This window comes from Myripristis murdjan, chromosome 20 (assembly GCF_902150065.1).
Source record: "Myripristis murdjan chromosome 20, fMyrMur1.1, whole genome shotgun sequence".
Lineage (NCBI taxonomy): Eukaryota > Metazoa > Chordata > Actinopteri > Holocentriformes > Holocentridae > Myripristis > Myripristis murdjan.
The window spans coordinates 5,488,850-5,503,961 of NC_043999.1; the positions used below are offsets into that span (position 1 = coordinate 5,488,850).

A 15,112-nucleotide genomic window follows, 5' to 3' on the forward strand; every position below is an offset into this window, starting at 1 on the left:
CAGCTGACTACGGCTGGGCCTTTTTAGTAGAGAGGCTCTTCAATAACTATAAAAAGTATTCTGGTGCGTCACTCACTAACAAGGTGCTTGGAATGGACAGGTAACAGTGGGAAAGAGGAAATTCCAGCTACACTTGCCATATTGAGAACAGATTTATTTGTAAAACCAACGGGTTTTGGCGTGTGGCTTTCGCCAACGGCCTTCATGAAGTGCTGCTGGAATTTCCTTTTTTCCGCATCAAATTGAATGTCACAGGTTTCATCCCAGCAATAGCCAGTGTGCTCATGCAGTGTTTTCCACACTGAGGCTATACTTAATCGGACCGCCCAAGTAGATTAACGACTGCCCAAATATATTTCAGTGCATTGTAATGATTGCATTTTATTTATCCTTATCCTAAAACCACAAGCCTTGTTGCCAATTTGGCTGTGATGTATGGACATGTTTAAACAAGTCCAATTTGGTCCAATTCTATCCCACATTCCTTTAACCACTAATTTTGAGTGAAACAAAATGCAAGTAAACAGTTACCAAAATGCTTTGTCTATCCATTGGAGAACAACTTCCTTGTTAACCACCACAGCCATGTTGAAACAAATCTTTGGGGTGAATAAATTCCACCAACTTTATATGAGCGCAGTTTGGTTCAGTTTTGAGCTCTTATTCTTTGATATTCTTAAAAAATGCTGTCTACATCTGCTCATAATTCCTCCTTGTATACATGTATACAAAGAAGGGAAATGATAATAGCCTAGACTACCTGTTCATTTTTACCAATTATGCCATTGTTTATGCCCAGAATTTTAGACACTATACCAATATTTTACATCATAGCAGTTTAGCTCTAATATGAATAGTAAACCTACTCCAACTAACCCTCTCAAATGTATTTCAGACCTGTGGGAAACCTTACATCCACAGCTGTGTGTCCCTGTGCCAAAACCTGTTCTCCCTAGTGCACTCATCGTACTCTGCTCTGAAGAAGGCTTAAATATGATCCCTCAACTATATATTTGATAGCCTAACTTGTCTATCAGCTGCCTGTGCGAGCTTCAGGTCCCAGTTTGGCTTTCATGGAACTGTATTTCTCTGTCTGACATCCTCATCTATTTTCTGTCAATGAGATGAGGTAACCTCATCATCCTTGAAACACGCATGCGCTGTCTGTGTTGTTTTCAACAGGAGGGTGTATTGCATTGATTCTGTGTGTGTTTGTGTGTGGGTGCGTGTGTGCGCCCAGAGAGCAGCACAGGATCCATAACTCAGAATTGATTGGATTATATTGGTGGCCGGGTGGGGGGTTGGGCTCATGCTTTTACTCGTCACTGGCCTATTCCTGGCTTGGAAACAGGGAGTTGCTGCAGTCACTGACAGCACATAGACATGTTGGACTGTGATGTTACAGCAGCACATTCTTTAGATGGTATTTATTATTTTGACTTGATACTTGTCATAGATACCTATTTTTTAGAGAAAAGTGAAGAATGATAACACAAAATGAGAACAAATTCAGCTAATAAGTGATGCAAGTCATTGTTTATATACTCAATAGCCTCAATATTGTAAACATTTAATGATATTTTGGTAATGCTTTTTTTCCTCACTTAAAATTGGGAGCCTTCTGAGGAACACAAGTATTGTAATGATTCAACCCTGTCCTTGATACAGTAGGCAACCAGTGCAGATCTCCTCAAAAGATTTGCCTTTATTAATCCCCTTGACTTTTTTTTTTTTTTTTGTCATGTTGAGACTTTGCAGAGAGATCCATTTCAAGCTGACATCTGTGAGGAATCCTGTATTTTAGTGAACTGTACATCATGCAGTTTTGTTTGGACTGAGATTAGGCTACATACTGGGAGTCTTGGCTATCAGGTAAACCATTTACCTTGGTCTTGTCTCAGATAGTTTTGTGTCACATGTGATGATGTGTCATATAACATATCATTTAGTATGGCATATGATATGGTTTGTAGAGCTTTTTGAGACATGCTTGTAATTTTCACTCTGACTACAGCCCTGACTTTTTGCTTATTTTGAAAAAGCAGTGTTGGGAAAGGGTCTCACCTCCAAAGTTAAAGAGGAATAAGTGTATGTTGTTAATGGGCGACACTAAGAGTTATGGCTGGACAAGTAAAGGAGGGAAGCGAGTGAATCCCCTTTCTCTGTTGATACTGGTATGGGGCCCAAGGTTGCCATGTCTAGTCGCTGTCTGTGGCCTGTGGGACTTGGCTGACCTGTTTGACCCTACTGTGTGTGTAGCCCCCTGACCTGACTCAGAGCCTTGTTATCTCTCACTTGGTTTCACTTGTCTTTTTTTAAACTCCTGATCTGTTTAGCACAGGTATGGAGAGATTAGGTGGGCGAAAGACTCTTCAGTCCACTTGTCTGGTGTGCTTCCCTGTCAAAGCAGACAGCAGTGTCTACCATGAGCTCAGCATTTTCAGGTGAAAGCCGACAGTGATGGTTTCAAAGCCTCTGACTCCATATCGCTAGTGGTCTCTGCTGCTGCATTACTGAATTGCTAGAGTTACAGTATGTGTTGGTTTTAGCTATTCATATGCACACTGCATTAGTGCACAGTTATTACAAAACTATAATTATGATGCAGTTATAATTTTGTGTAATATAATTGTAATTAAACATCTGCTGTGTTTTGCCAACTCTCTCACTAAGTAGTGCATAACATGCTAATTTCGGTGAACACCGTCGATTTGGTGTTGGGCATTATCCTCTGCCCAGATAGTGAGCAGGGCCCCAATACTGCTGGTTGTTCTCTATTTTTTCTTTTCTCCGTTATTTTTCTGTTGCAAAAGCGAGCTGTTGCACTGACATCTGTACTTATCAGCTGCACTTATCTCCCCATCCAATACCAGGTAATTATTACTACATCACTATAACTGTATATGTAATATAATATAATGGATTAATACATGATCAATTATGAAGCCCAAGTGGACATTGAGCAGTGGTCATTTGACATCCTGTTCCTTCCTTAAATTGAGAGAGAATAAGAGAGGAAAGAGTGACAGAGAAAGACAAAAAGCCCAATTCAAGGCCAAGACTGTATTGACACATAGCACTAAGGCGTGATTAAAGATTTATGAATACCCTAAACCCCACCTGGGGCTACTCTCTGCTCCTAATTGGTTATGGCATTGCTCATTTGAAGTTAGCTCAGAGTATCTCAGTGATGAAGCTGGCTAACAGCTAATGTCACAATCACAACCATCTGGACATCATACAACATCAAAGGGTGGAAGGAACATAAACAAACCCAGACAGCTATTTACTGGCATCCAGTAGTCTCCTAATCCTCTCTTCTCTCATACTAAAAATGCATTTCCGGCATATTTTTCTCTCTCAAAGACTCAACTTCCTTTGAGATCCCGTGGCAAGGTGGAAATTACAGGGGAAGTCTTTAACTGTATTCTCATTTACCCGTGAGAGACGACTTCTGATGTGTCTTGTTGCTCTGCAGTGGTGGGGGCTGCGGCACTACTCTTTCCTTACACAGGGAGTCTTCCTCTTGCAAAGTAGACTGAAGATTTTTGCCGAGTAATGAAATAAATAACTCAGGCTGGAGAGAGTCCGCATTGCCGACAAAGTGCAGAATCACTCAGGTTTGGTATGAGCAGCAAAGCAGACAGAGCCTGCACATCCCTCTTCTCTGCAGCAGTCGCAGGATCACGCAGATAATCCACCTGAGGTGCTGCAGCATTTAAATGTATTTTAACTTTAATATGAGACAGCGGAGGGAGGCAGACACTCCGTCAGTGACTAAGACCCTTACGTTCCCTCACCTCGATTGCGTCAGGAGGAGTGAGAAGGAGAGGACTTGATCTGGGCTGATCAGATGGCGTTATCAATGGAAGTGTGGAGGGGGATCTGTCCTGTCCTGCGTTGTGGCCTGATGGCGCTTGTGATTTAAAGCAAGCCGTCGCTGTTCCGATTCTCAGACTGCCTCAGCCTGGCACCACTGCAGAGACGAGCACAGGGAGGCACAGCCAGCTGGGGCAAGTGTCCCAAACACAGAGAGAAAGAGAGAGGGAGAGAGAGAGAGAGAGAGAGAGAAGGGGCCCTAAACAGAGAGATAGAAATGTAGGGAAAAAGTGCAAATCTGCTCCATCGTCTCACCAGCTTATCTTCTACAGGTTATCCTTCGTCAGGTAACCATGGCGATGACTCTCCTGCACGTCGACAACCAAGTGGACTTGTCTGCTCAGGACTGCTGATGACTATTTTGTCTGGGACGCTGTTTTAGGAGTGTGTATGGCTAATTTCTTGAGTTTCTGTGCACTGCGAGTTATTAACATATTGTTAATGAAGCTTGGAGGGGGCAATGGCCACAGCTGACAGGATGCCCGCTGGGCTCACAGATGGGCACAGAGGCGCACCCTTTGTTTTCTGGTGATGATTCCCACTCCCCCCAAATACCCTATGGTCTGTCGAGGTGGCATCGAGGAGTGTCGCTGCTAGTAGGGTGCCAGAGGGCACTGCAGTGTTTGGTATACACAGCTGAAGGGCTTTTCTTCACGGCAGCACATAATGGCTCATCTTAAAGTTCTGGACTGTATGATCAACAACAACTGGAGCCTGATCTGTGATCTGTACTGCGCCTGGAGCAACCAGGTTGGTTTTTACCTTTTATTTTTTAGCATTTCAGATCAAATCTGTCTAAATGTTATGTAGCTGTTATCCTGGTGACCTACAAGACTAATTGAGGAAGCAATTGTTCAGTGTCTTGGACAAGGACAATTAGACAGGTCTGTGGAAGAGCTCATTGGTGATCAAACCTGTGACCATCTGAGCCCTGTACCCCTTGTACAGGCCTACCAAGAAAGTGACAATGCATGCATGAAAGGATTTGTTCTTGTTGAAAGTGGACCGACAACAGCCTCATGTCTATCAGTGCTGCTGTAAATGTTAGTCACCCTCCCTTTTTGTCACACTTGCCGTCCCCTTTTGCTCTCTGGAGTTTTTCAGGAAAGGCATCCCTGACATCTTGGGTATTAATAGCCAGCGTTCATTCACTAGTGCAGTGTGGAACTGGAGACTGTGGAGCGCTTGGCATGCTGACCTCCGAGTGTCCCAGCTCCTGTATGAGTGCCTCATGCAGCCTCAGGTGGCTCACCACACCACTGCAGAAACATAGCAAAGCAAACCCATCTTAACAAATGATTAATTATTGATTGATGATTAATTATCTTGCAATGAAATCTGCAAAAAAATCTTGCAGAAACATCTGTCTTGCTTCCATTGAAAATCAACTGGCTTTAAGAAGTTTCTTGCACTAAATGACATTATCTGGATAGTAGTAGTGGAGTAATCTAATTTATCTCAAGATCTTTTCATTTTTTTAAAAGAAAATTCTTGAAAGAAATGAAACTGCTTGGGAAACTAGTAACTTTTAGGTATAGTCCCAGACATGAGTTGTAGCCTACATTTTGGCATGCACTGTAAGTCTAGTGGTTAGGTGTGAAGAAGATGTGCTCTTTTAATATGGGATGTCAATTACAAGGGTGCAAAGAGTTCAGAGCATTTCTATGTTCAGAAGATGACGTTTGCTTATGTGCATGCAAGCATGTGAATGTAGACATTCTCTGTCATACAGTGCTCTTTGTGGTGCGATTGTGTATGCATGTGTTTGTATCTATAGGCACAGAAGTCAACTTGGCACCCTAACTCACCCTCATATCTTGGACATGCTGGTTTCGGCTTTTTCACTGGAAACTCAAACAGACAGCTCATTGTTTCCTGCATTTTTCCTCTCTCCCCTTTTTCATTTTGCCATGGAATGCCCGATGTGAGGAGTAAAGAAGCCATGCCGTGTCGAGCAATGCACCAGTGCTGCTTCCCGACTTGCCCCTTCCCCTAATTTAATTTTAGCAGTGCTGAAAATTGTTTGCGTCCCAAGCCGAACTGATAGGCCTCTGTTTCCAGAGAGCCTCTGCTGTCCGAGTCTCTGAAAACAGCCTTTGTGCACCACAAGCACAGCGCTGAGGCCTCATGAAATATTTACAGACAAGCACCTGGTGAGAGACAGAAGAGAGAGAAGCCCTTCTCCTTTCACTCCACACACCAGGGAATCAACAACACCACCACCACCAAGCAGGGTGCAACTCTATTAATATCATTTTGGCCTCTCAAGAACTACTCCAACACTCTCATGTATATGGACAGTTCTCATTTATTAAATGGTTTGGTGTTATATCTGTGTATCTTTAGATATTCATCATTTAGATATTAGATTATTATAGTATTATTAGTATAGATTATTATTATTATAGTAGATATTAGATTAGATATTCATGCATCATTTAGATATTCATTCAAAAAGTGAAAAATACAGTTATTTTCAAATAACCCTAACCTTGTATCTACATGCCAGTGTGTCATTGTATGTTCATGGATGTTTCTGAGTTTCCTCACTTTGTTCTTAGGAGTTTTAACATGGCACTGGGGGGTTAAACAGGAATGTTTGTGTGTCAGAGGGTGTACTGTCATGACCCTGACAGAGCGGTTAATAATTCATAGATGAGGAAACCAATTATACTGGGCTTTGCTTGCATCTGGAGGGGAGGAGGGTACCCTTGGGACTCTAATTGGCCCACCTGCTCTCTGTCTCTCAAGGGCTGGCTAGGTGGCTGGCTGGATGTAAGGGTGGTGTGTGTGTGTGTGTGTGTGTGTGTGGTGTTGGTGGGGTTCAGGCCGAGTCCTCTCTTTGTCTGGATGCTTCTGGCTCAGAGCTTTAAATAGTGGGGGTGGGTTTCCTCAGTGGTATCTTCATTCTCACTGCCCCAAGTGACAGCCTTGTAGCTATGGGCCGCACCCTTCACAGCAGTGGGGGGCCGTCCTGTGCCCCTCATTGCTGGAGGCCCAGGAGACGATGACAAGAGAGAGGCGAGGAACGAAGGGACTGATATAATAGGAGAGTTTTTACTTGGCGATGAGATGATGAGAGTCCTATTGTTTCACTAGCGTAGAACAGAAAGCCACCCTGGGGCCACTTACCCTCTGCGTGTTGGTTTACACACCAAAACAACCAATGTCTGGAAGCTAGCCCCTCTTTGGGCAGTGATTTAGGCCTCTGATGTGCATCGACCAAGTATCGTCCTGTCTCTCTCCTTCTCTCCCCTTCTTTCCATCTCCATTCCTCCTTTGTGGAGAGGAATTCCAGGCTGCTGGCCTGTACAATTGCCCATCCATTAGCATATGAAAGCAGCCTAGGGGAAGTGAGCTAGGCGGGAAAAAGGGAGGGAAGGGGGGAGTCATAAAACTTCCAAATCAGTCCCAAGCAGACATTGCAACTTTTTTTTTTTCTCAACTTTGGGCCAGCACATGTGCCTATGTGGCAGATATTTCCTGAGGGAAGCATTTTTTACTTTCATGCAAAAAATAGCAGGTTCAGTCTGTTCTCCCTGCTTCATCCCACTGGTTTCAGTTATGGTCATTGTTCCATGAAATGTTTTGCAATTTGAGCTCGTCAGTAATCAATGACAAGCTCATCTGCCTCATCTTCCCGTCATACCCATAGGTCCAAACCTTGATGGTCATACAACTCACTGGGCACAAAATCAATCAGTTTAAAGGATTTGCTGTCTTGAGAACTTACTTCTCCATGGTCCCAACTGAAGGGCTGGAAACCCAGACTTACTGGATAAAACTTCCCCTGTACCTCAGTGGGGATGTTTGATGCAGTGTTGCAGTGTTGAAAGGGTGTCAGCTCAGTGAGCTAGAGGGCACCCAAGCGAAAAACTATGAAGTGATACCTCCCGCTGAGACAGGTTAATGTTTACACACAGGGTGCAGTTTTTAAACTCTGCGACACCGATTAATGTGAAAAACCTGAACCCCTAAATTCCACATCTAAGCATTAAGACAGGCTAGGTTTCTGTGAGGAAAGGATATAAAAATGGAACACAAAAACAAGAAATGTAAACTTTGGGGATGAGACAAACAAAACCTGAGCCTGAAATAACATTAAGGCTGGTATACAAACAAAAAGTACGTGAATGGTAAAAAAACGGTACAATGCCGTTCAATTTGTATTTTGTACTAGCCACAAAAATAGGTCATATTTAACACCAGGAAATGTAAGTTACACTTCCTGGAGCTACTATTGCTTTGTCATTGTCATTTTATACACTGGCTCCTCTTCAGACAGTTTTTTTTTTTTTTTGCTGCAGACCCTGTACACGCCTGCTTGTGACAATAAATTTGAGCCACACTGTAGCCCTCAGCGGCTCAGCTGTGCTTGTAGTGAAAAGAAGCGCGTGAACAGAATGCTGATTCACCTCATACAGCTTACTACACACACACACACACACGCACACAGACCTGCAAAGTGCTGCAGTCAACAGACACTTGTGCTATTTGTATAGGCAGCCTGTATAGCAGGTCTGATGGAAACAAGCTGAGATGACAACGCTGCTCGCCAGGGGCTTAGCTTAGCAAAACCAAGCGATGCCCTTTTCCTTAAATGCAAATTAGCATCCATTGCTTGCCCAGAGATGGATTGCTTTAAAGGAGGCATATTTTTAATTATCTTCCAAGTGGGCTGTTCTCCCGTGCCACAGTAATGCTGAGTACAAAAAGCTTTGTACGAGTGGGGAAGATGGCAGTGCAGGTTGTGAATAAGAAATAGCTGGACGCTGCTGTGTCTTCCTGCCTGGATGATGAAAAGCTCCCCTCAAAAAGATGCAGCCCTCTTTGGTGCAATGCAGACAGGGCTGGGAGGAGCTTTGCTGGTGGGTGGAGCTGTATACATGTGTGTGAGTTGGAAGGTGTTTTTCTCCCTGTATAACAGTGTTTACAAATCAGCCTTGAATAAACCTCTTGAGATATGAGTGTATGGTTGCAGCTATCACTGCCATGCTGGAAGAGGAGACAGTTGCTATGGTGATTTTACATGTGTCCGTGTTTGTGCTCTTGGCTCTTGAATGCCAGCATGGCTGCTGCGCACACACAGTGCATCCAGAGTCTCTCACCTACTGAGCACTTACGTCATGCAAGAAGGTCGGTGGGTGGGAGCAATGGAGGACAATCCAAAGATCACTCATGTATGTCGGTCACCTGGTCTGTATTCTGGTGTGACCAGAAAAAAACTCATCCTACACACTCGTTTACCAGAGACAGAAGAATGATCATATGTTTGATGTGAACTCAGTATCACCACATCCTTCGCCTGCCCCGCACGCTCTTTCTTAAAATGATGAGGGGCTTAAAAAAAGTGGGAGGAGGTGACAGCCAGGCATATTTTCCTGTTTTCCTCACACAGCCTCGAGGTGTCCCAGTAAAGGAGGCGTTAATTGGCTGTCTGCGCAGTGCCAGATCACATGATTGGCTAGATGAAATGTGAGGCAGCACAGGCTGCACAGGAGGGGGGTGACGGCGATGGCGATAATGATGCCCTCTGTTCTGTATCAGTCAGTGCGCGCACAGGGCTTTGTCCTGATGCTGATGAGATGACACCACATTAGCATTCAGAGCGCCTTTGCACCTATGGTCCTCTGACAATGTGACAGAGATAGGCTCAGTGCTGATTTACCAATCAACAGTGATGAATTGCAAGCAGAACCAACTTGACAGTGTCAAATGAGAGGTCACTGTAAGACGGGCCAAATTCTCAATTTTATTTATTTATTTTTTATTTTTTTATGTAAACGCGCCTCTCCATCTGCCCCAGGAATCCGTTTCATTCCCATTGTCTATCTTTATAAACCAAATGACATCCATCTGTTTCTCCTTGTCTGCTCTCTCGCTGTTTTCCTTTGGCTTTTTATTTTTTAAAGGGGCCCGGACGTGCATGCCAGAGAGAATGGCTCACTAGTTGACTGTGTGTTTACTGTGGTGATGGAGAATGCAGTGGACCCTCCCTCTCTCTGGGACAGAGAGAAGGTAGCCTGATAGAGGCGGATAAAAGGGAGATGGGAGAGAGAGAGAGAGGGAGAGTGGAAGAAAGCGATGGAGAGAGACAAGGAAACAGAGATGTAAAAGTCAAGGCAAAGGGTGTGAATTGCTGTGAGGCTATGAAAAGGGGCAACAACAAGGGACAAGGGATGGAGCGAAAGAGGAAGACAGGAAGAGCAGGAGGATTTTATTCCTTCCAGCTGGGATGGGGTGTGGTCATCGTGGCCTGCAGACCTGCTGTGTTCATTTCTGCTCCATGTCCGCACTCTCAGTCACTGAGCCATCTGCAAAATGGCTTCTCTGTATGTCCTTTTGTTTCTGCATATGGGCTACACCAGTGACCTGTGTCTGTATGCACAACTGTGTTTCTGTGTGACAGTATTGTTTTACTTGCTTAAATTTTGGACAGTTCAGAACAAAACAAATCAAGTGTGAGCAGGTAAAAATCCAGCAAGTGGAAAATGCATTTTGCACGCTGTAAATTGAATTGGATAGTTCCTCTTTTAGAATTGTTTTCTTTTTTTCTTTTTTTTTCTGTGTGAGCTAGAGTATTTCATGTGTTGCTTCCCGTGGAGGGTCAGCTGAGGTAGGGTGATGGGCGTGTAGCCTTGTCAGCGCTTCCTATCCAGGCTCGCTCACATCCACATACACCTCCTCCTCAGCCTAGCCTCTCACAGCAGCATAGAGACAAATTGTCTGTTATTTACAGTCACCTTCTGTGTGAGAGGTGTTTCCATAACTGGAAAAAATGCCTTGGAAAGACTTTTTGTTTGTGTGTATGTGTGTTTGTATGAGTTTCTGAAAACGGACAAAACACACACATTTGCAACTTCATTAATACTTTGAAGTATATTTATTTATTTCTGTAGGCATACCTTTTGACTCTGCTGTACCCTTAGTTATATCTAATTCAAAGAGAGAGTGAACACAAGGGAGGAAAAATGATGCAGACAAGCAGAGCAGCCAAACGTCCTGATGCTTACGGGATGCAAAAAGACCACCAGATGGACTGAGAAAAGGTTCTGTCAGTCAAAGCGCCAGTTAACAAGGCTTGAATTGGCTTTTATAACTTAAACTAAATTATGATCTGTGGATTCAATTACATAACACAGTGCTACACCTGACATGGTTGCCTTTGTGACTGATCACTTTGATGGATGGGGTGGGGTGGGGTATTTTTTGCAGAATTGTTTTTTTTTTTTTTTTTTTTGACACAAATGAAAAATGATGAAAATTTCATTGACAGACACACAGCCACAGCACTTATAAAAACGCTGCTTCCAAACCAAAGAATTTGGCTTTCACCACACAATCCTCCTCTGGCAGCCTTGTGGCACGGCCCTCGGTCATGTGGTTTTTCTTCCTCTCTCATCGCTTCATTATTCAATTAAGCAGTAAAACACATGTTAAGTTAAACATTAACCGCACAGAGGATCCCCTATTGAGACGTGAGCTGTAAAGATCAATCCTGGGCTCTTGTGTCATGCTCCATCAGCACCGTTGATGCTCTCAGCCTGGTTCCCATTTGGACCTCTGGTGGACGTGGGTGATGCCACTCGACGGGTGTGCCTAGTAAATACCTTCTGGTTTGGAGGGGGTGCCTGCAGAGAGCCAGGTTGCCAGGTTTGGGGTGGATGGAGTGCAGATGGGCTGTTGGGAAAGGAGAGAGATGTATGAAGACAGAAGACAGAGGAACAGAGCCAGAACTGGAATTTTAGCCTAAGTGAAGGAGACATTTGTTTTCTGTGGGTTGCGGTTATGTGCAGGTTGATGGCTATGTGTTATGTATGGGTGTGCGTGTGTGTGTGTGTGTGTGTGTGTGTGTGTGTGTGTGTTTGTTTGTCTAGGGGCTAATGGGGTCAGGGATCAGTGGGACACAGAGCTGTGATTCAGGTGCAGGGATGCACCCATCCAGTCATCTCATCGGTCCCCACGGGGGCATCCATCAGCCGAGCTCAGGCCTTTGTCTTCTCGCATTTGATTGATCGCTGATGACTGCCACTAATGGACATGTGGCTGCATGCACACACGTGACCTGACACACACACACACACACCAGCATGCACACACATGCAGAGTATCACATCCTAGAAATTCACTGCAATACACACACACACACACGCACACAAACCTCTTAAGACACACTTATTCTGGGCCTTTCCACAGTCACAACATTCCACTGCCCATATCTCACCGAAGGCCCCAACTGCTTTTAATCAGCTGGGTCACGAGGCTCTCCAGATGGGCCTCAGCATTGGGTGGGACCGCCACGGACGTGCAGGAGGAGGGGGCCTAGGCTTGTAATAGTCAACATATTTGTGCCCCCTCTCCTCTCCTCCCCTCCTGTATTGCGTCACCCTCCTCAGAGACCTGAGCTGGACAGCTTTCGCATAACTGGCCCTGCTGTGCTCAGCGCATGCATTTCTAAGGTCCTCAGTTTTCCAACATTTTACTAGCTAATATTTTCCATCGTCACACTGCATGCTCCGAGTGTTTTGAGAAGAGCACTTTGTGCTTTTGGATAGCATCATAGCAAGATGTGCAATACTGATTTTTTTTTTTTTTTTTTTAGTTGGAGGATGAAGAAGTACATTGTAATGTAGTAAGACCTGAAATCACTTGTTTTTCTTTTTTGCTCTGATAGATATAGTGACTGTAATCTTGAGTTCACAGTGTACAGAATATCTTGACTTTGGAAGTGTGAGCCATTAGACAAAAATGTGTGTCGAATCTCCTGCCCCAGTATCTGTCAGCATTGATCAGCCAGTTAGGGTTGAGACCCTGCTGAGGCACCACAGGACGGTTTGTTTAGGACCCCACTCACCCCATCGGTTTTTTGGAACCGAGGAAGGTGAAGGAGGAGCAAAGACATTGGGAGAGTAAATCAAGACTGAGAAAAGATCATCAGTAAAGTGCAGGGTCATACTGCCGTGGATCTGTTGGCAGGTGTAAAGTTTATCTTATTTCTTGCAGGATAGGCAGGATAACAAGAACATAACACACACACACACACACTCATGCACACATTTGCATGCACATGGACTAAATGAGTAACTTCATCCCCTCTGTTGTTCAAAAGGCACAATAGCTGGTCTTTGTCAGCATATCATTATACAGTCTCATGCTTTGATTCGCCCTGTGTTCGGTCTTGCTTTGACAGTGTTTACGTGTGTTACCTGGATACCGTAGTACCAGTTCCCCCCTTCCTCTCTCCCGTCTCCACCTCTCACCCTTAAACTGTTAAGGTCTCACATTACAGGGGTTGACGTCGCTTCATTCTCAGGCCTGATGGTTTAATATTCACAGAGCTCACTCCATGAGTTGAGGTCACAACACACCCACAGCACATCCACACCACAGGAACATACTCTGATATTTGGGATCCTCCCAAATACTTTGTGAAGATTTTGATGTAAGATAGAGCCTCATCTCTCCCTCAAATTCCCCCTCCCCCAGAGACATGGTTTAGTCTTCCTGTCCCCCCTGTAGAGAATGTGGCTTGGATTCTCTCAAAATGTGGCACGACCTGGAGCTCTGTGGCTCTCCCGTGATGCCCACTTGGCAAGCAGAGCAAGACAGAGGGACAAGAGAAAGAAAACTGAGAGGAAGAGGGAACAAAGGAGAGAGTTGCCAGTTTACATGGGGAAAGAGCCAGCTTAGAGCAGACTGCTCTCCCTACAAATATGTCCTGGTGACAAGGTCACCACCTACTTAGGCTCTGCTGCAGCCAATTCTGGTTGAACACAGCACTGATGGCTTAGGACAGCAGAGCAAAGAGAGAGAGAGAGAGAAAGAGGGAGAGAGTCCTGCCCCTGATCTTGACACCATGTGGGAACATTCCTGTCAATGGGATTGGCTGAGTAAGGTTTGCTCAGTTTAGCAGTAGATCTGGGCTCTCGTAAATGGATTAAAGCGGTAGTATCTATAGAGTAAACGCTAGTCAGTGAGAATGGCTTGATGGTTGCTAGCTTAAAGTTGTCTGCGGTTGTCCATCTGCCAAGCTTTCCTGTGCTCAACTGTACATCCGTCATGATGTCATCTGCACTGCTGTCCACACACTCAGGTTGTCCCTTCCAGTTTAGACGGACAAGATGCTAAAATAAGACAGCATCAAGCTCTGGGTTTAGCTCATTCCCTGCTGCTTTCTCTCTCTGTCTCTTCCCTCATATTTTCTCCTGGTTAGCTGTCAAATCATGATACCCTGAACCAGCTATCGCAACCCCCTCCCCGTCAAGTCTGAGTTCATTGCTGTCGTCCCCAACTGGGCTTCTCTGCTGCGGCTAAGGTCACTCTCCTGTCTGCCTTCAAATCCCCCGCTGCCATTGCCCTTTTCTTGGCTAGACAAGCAAGCATCTTAATGCAGAAAGCTCTTTACTGTGATGTAATACTCAGTTCTTTGTGGGAGGATACATTTATAGCTAGAAAAAAAAAAAAAAAAACATTCTTTGCCTGTTTGATGTTCAGGATAGTCCTGATTAATCTTCAAAGTCATAGAAAATGATGCATAATATAAAAACCATGTTTGTGGTTCAAGCCTGTTGCAGATTTATGACACGCAGGAGTTGCCAGAGCAGGAATAAGTTTGTGAAATAAATCACTATTTGTTGCAACTTAAGCATCAGAAAAGTTAAGTTTCCATAAATGCTAAGTGTCTTGTCTTGCACTACTAACTCATAACTCTTGACCTTAGGCCCCTAACCTTGGACCCCAGCTACTCAAAGCTCTACCAGCTTCTTAAAGCTCTTAGTGTGTTGATGTGTGTGCTTCTTAGTGCTGTTTTTCTTGGTGCTTTAATTGCACATGAATGCCATGGGAGAGACTCATCTCATTCTCTGGCCCAACCACACCAACCACTCTCCCGCCACCAGATTAGAAATAAATTTGATGCTTAATCAGTTGCTCTTGCTCAGTCCCCCACCGCCAGCTCCTTTTCTTCCATCACACACACACACACACAATCACACACTCCTCCCTCTTCCTCCCCCCTCTCCCTCCCACATGAGTGAGTGGCACTCAGTGGTGTTGGCTGGTGGAGCCATCTGGCCCTCAATCTGGGCTTGCAGTACCACCAACAGCTTTCTCTCTCTCTCTCTCTCTCTCCCTCTCTCTCTCCCTCTCCCTCTCTTACACTCACACACATAAGCTCACACATGTGTACCATATCCCAGCACAAACAATCATTGCTGAGTCAAAGTTACAGACA

General features: G+C 44.6%; 1 protein-coding gene across 1 annotated transcript in view; it reads left to right on the forward strand.

The window, feature by feature from the left end:
• arhgap21a (Rho GTPase activating protein 21a) overlaps positions 1-15,112 on the forward strand; it is an 80,706-nt gene that overhangs the window by 7,481 nt on the left and 58,113 nt on the right. The window lies entirely within an intron of this gene.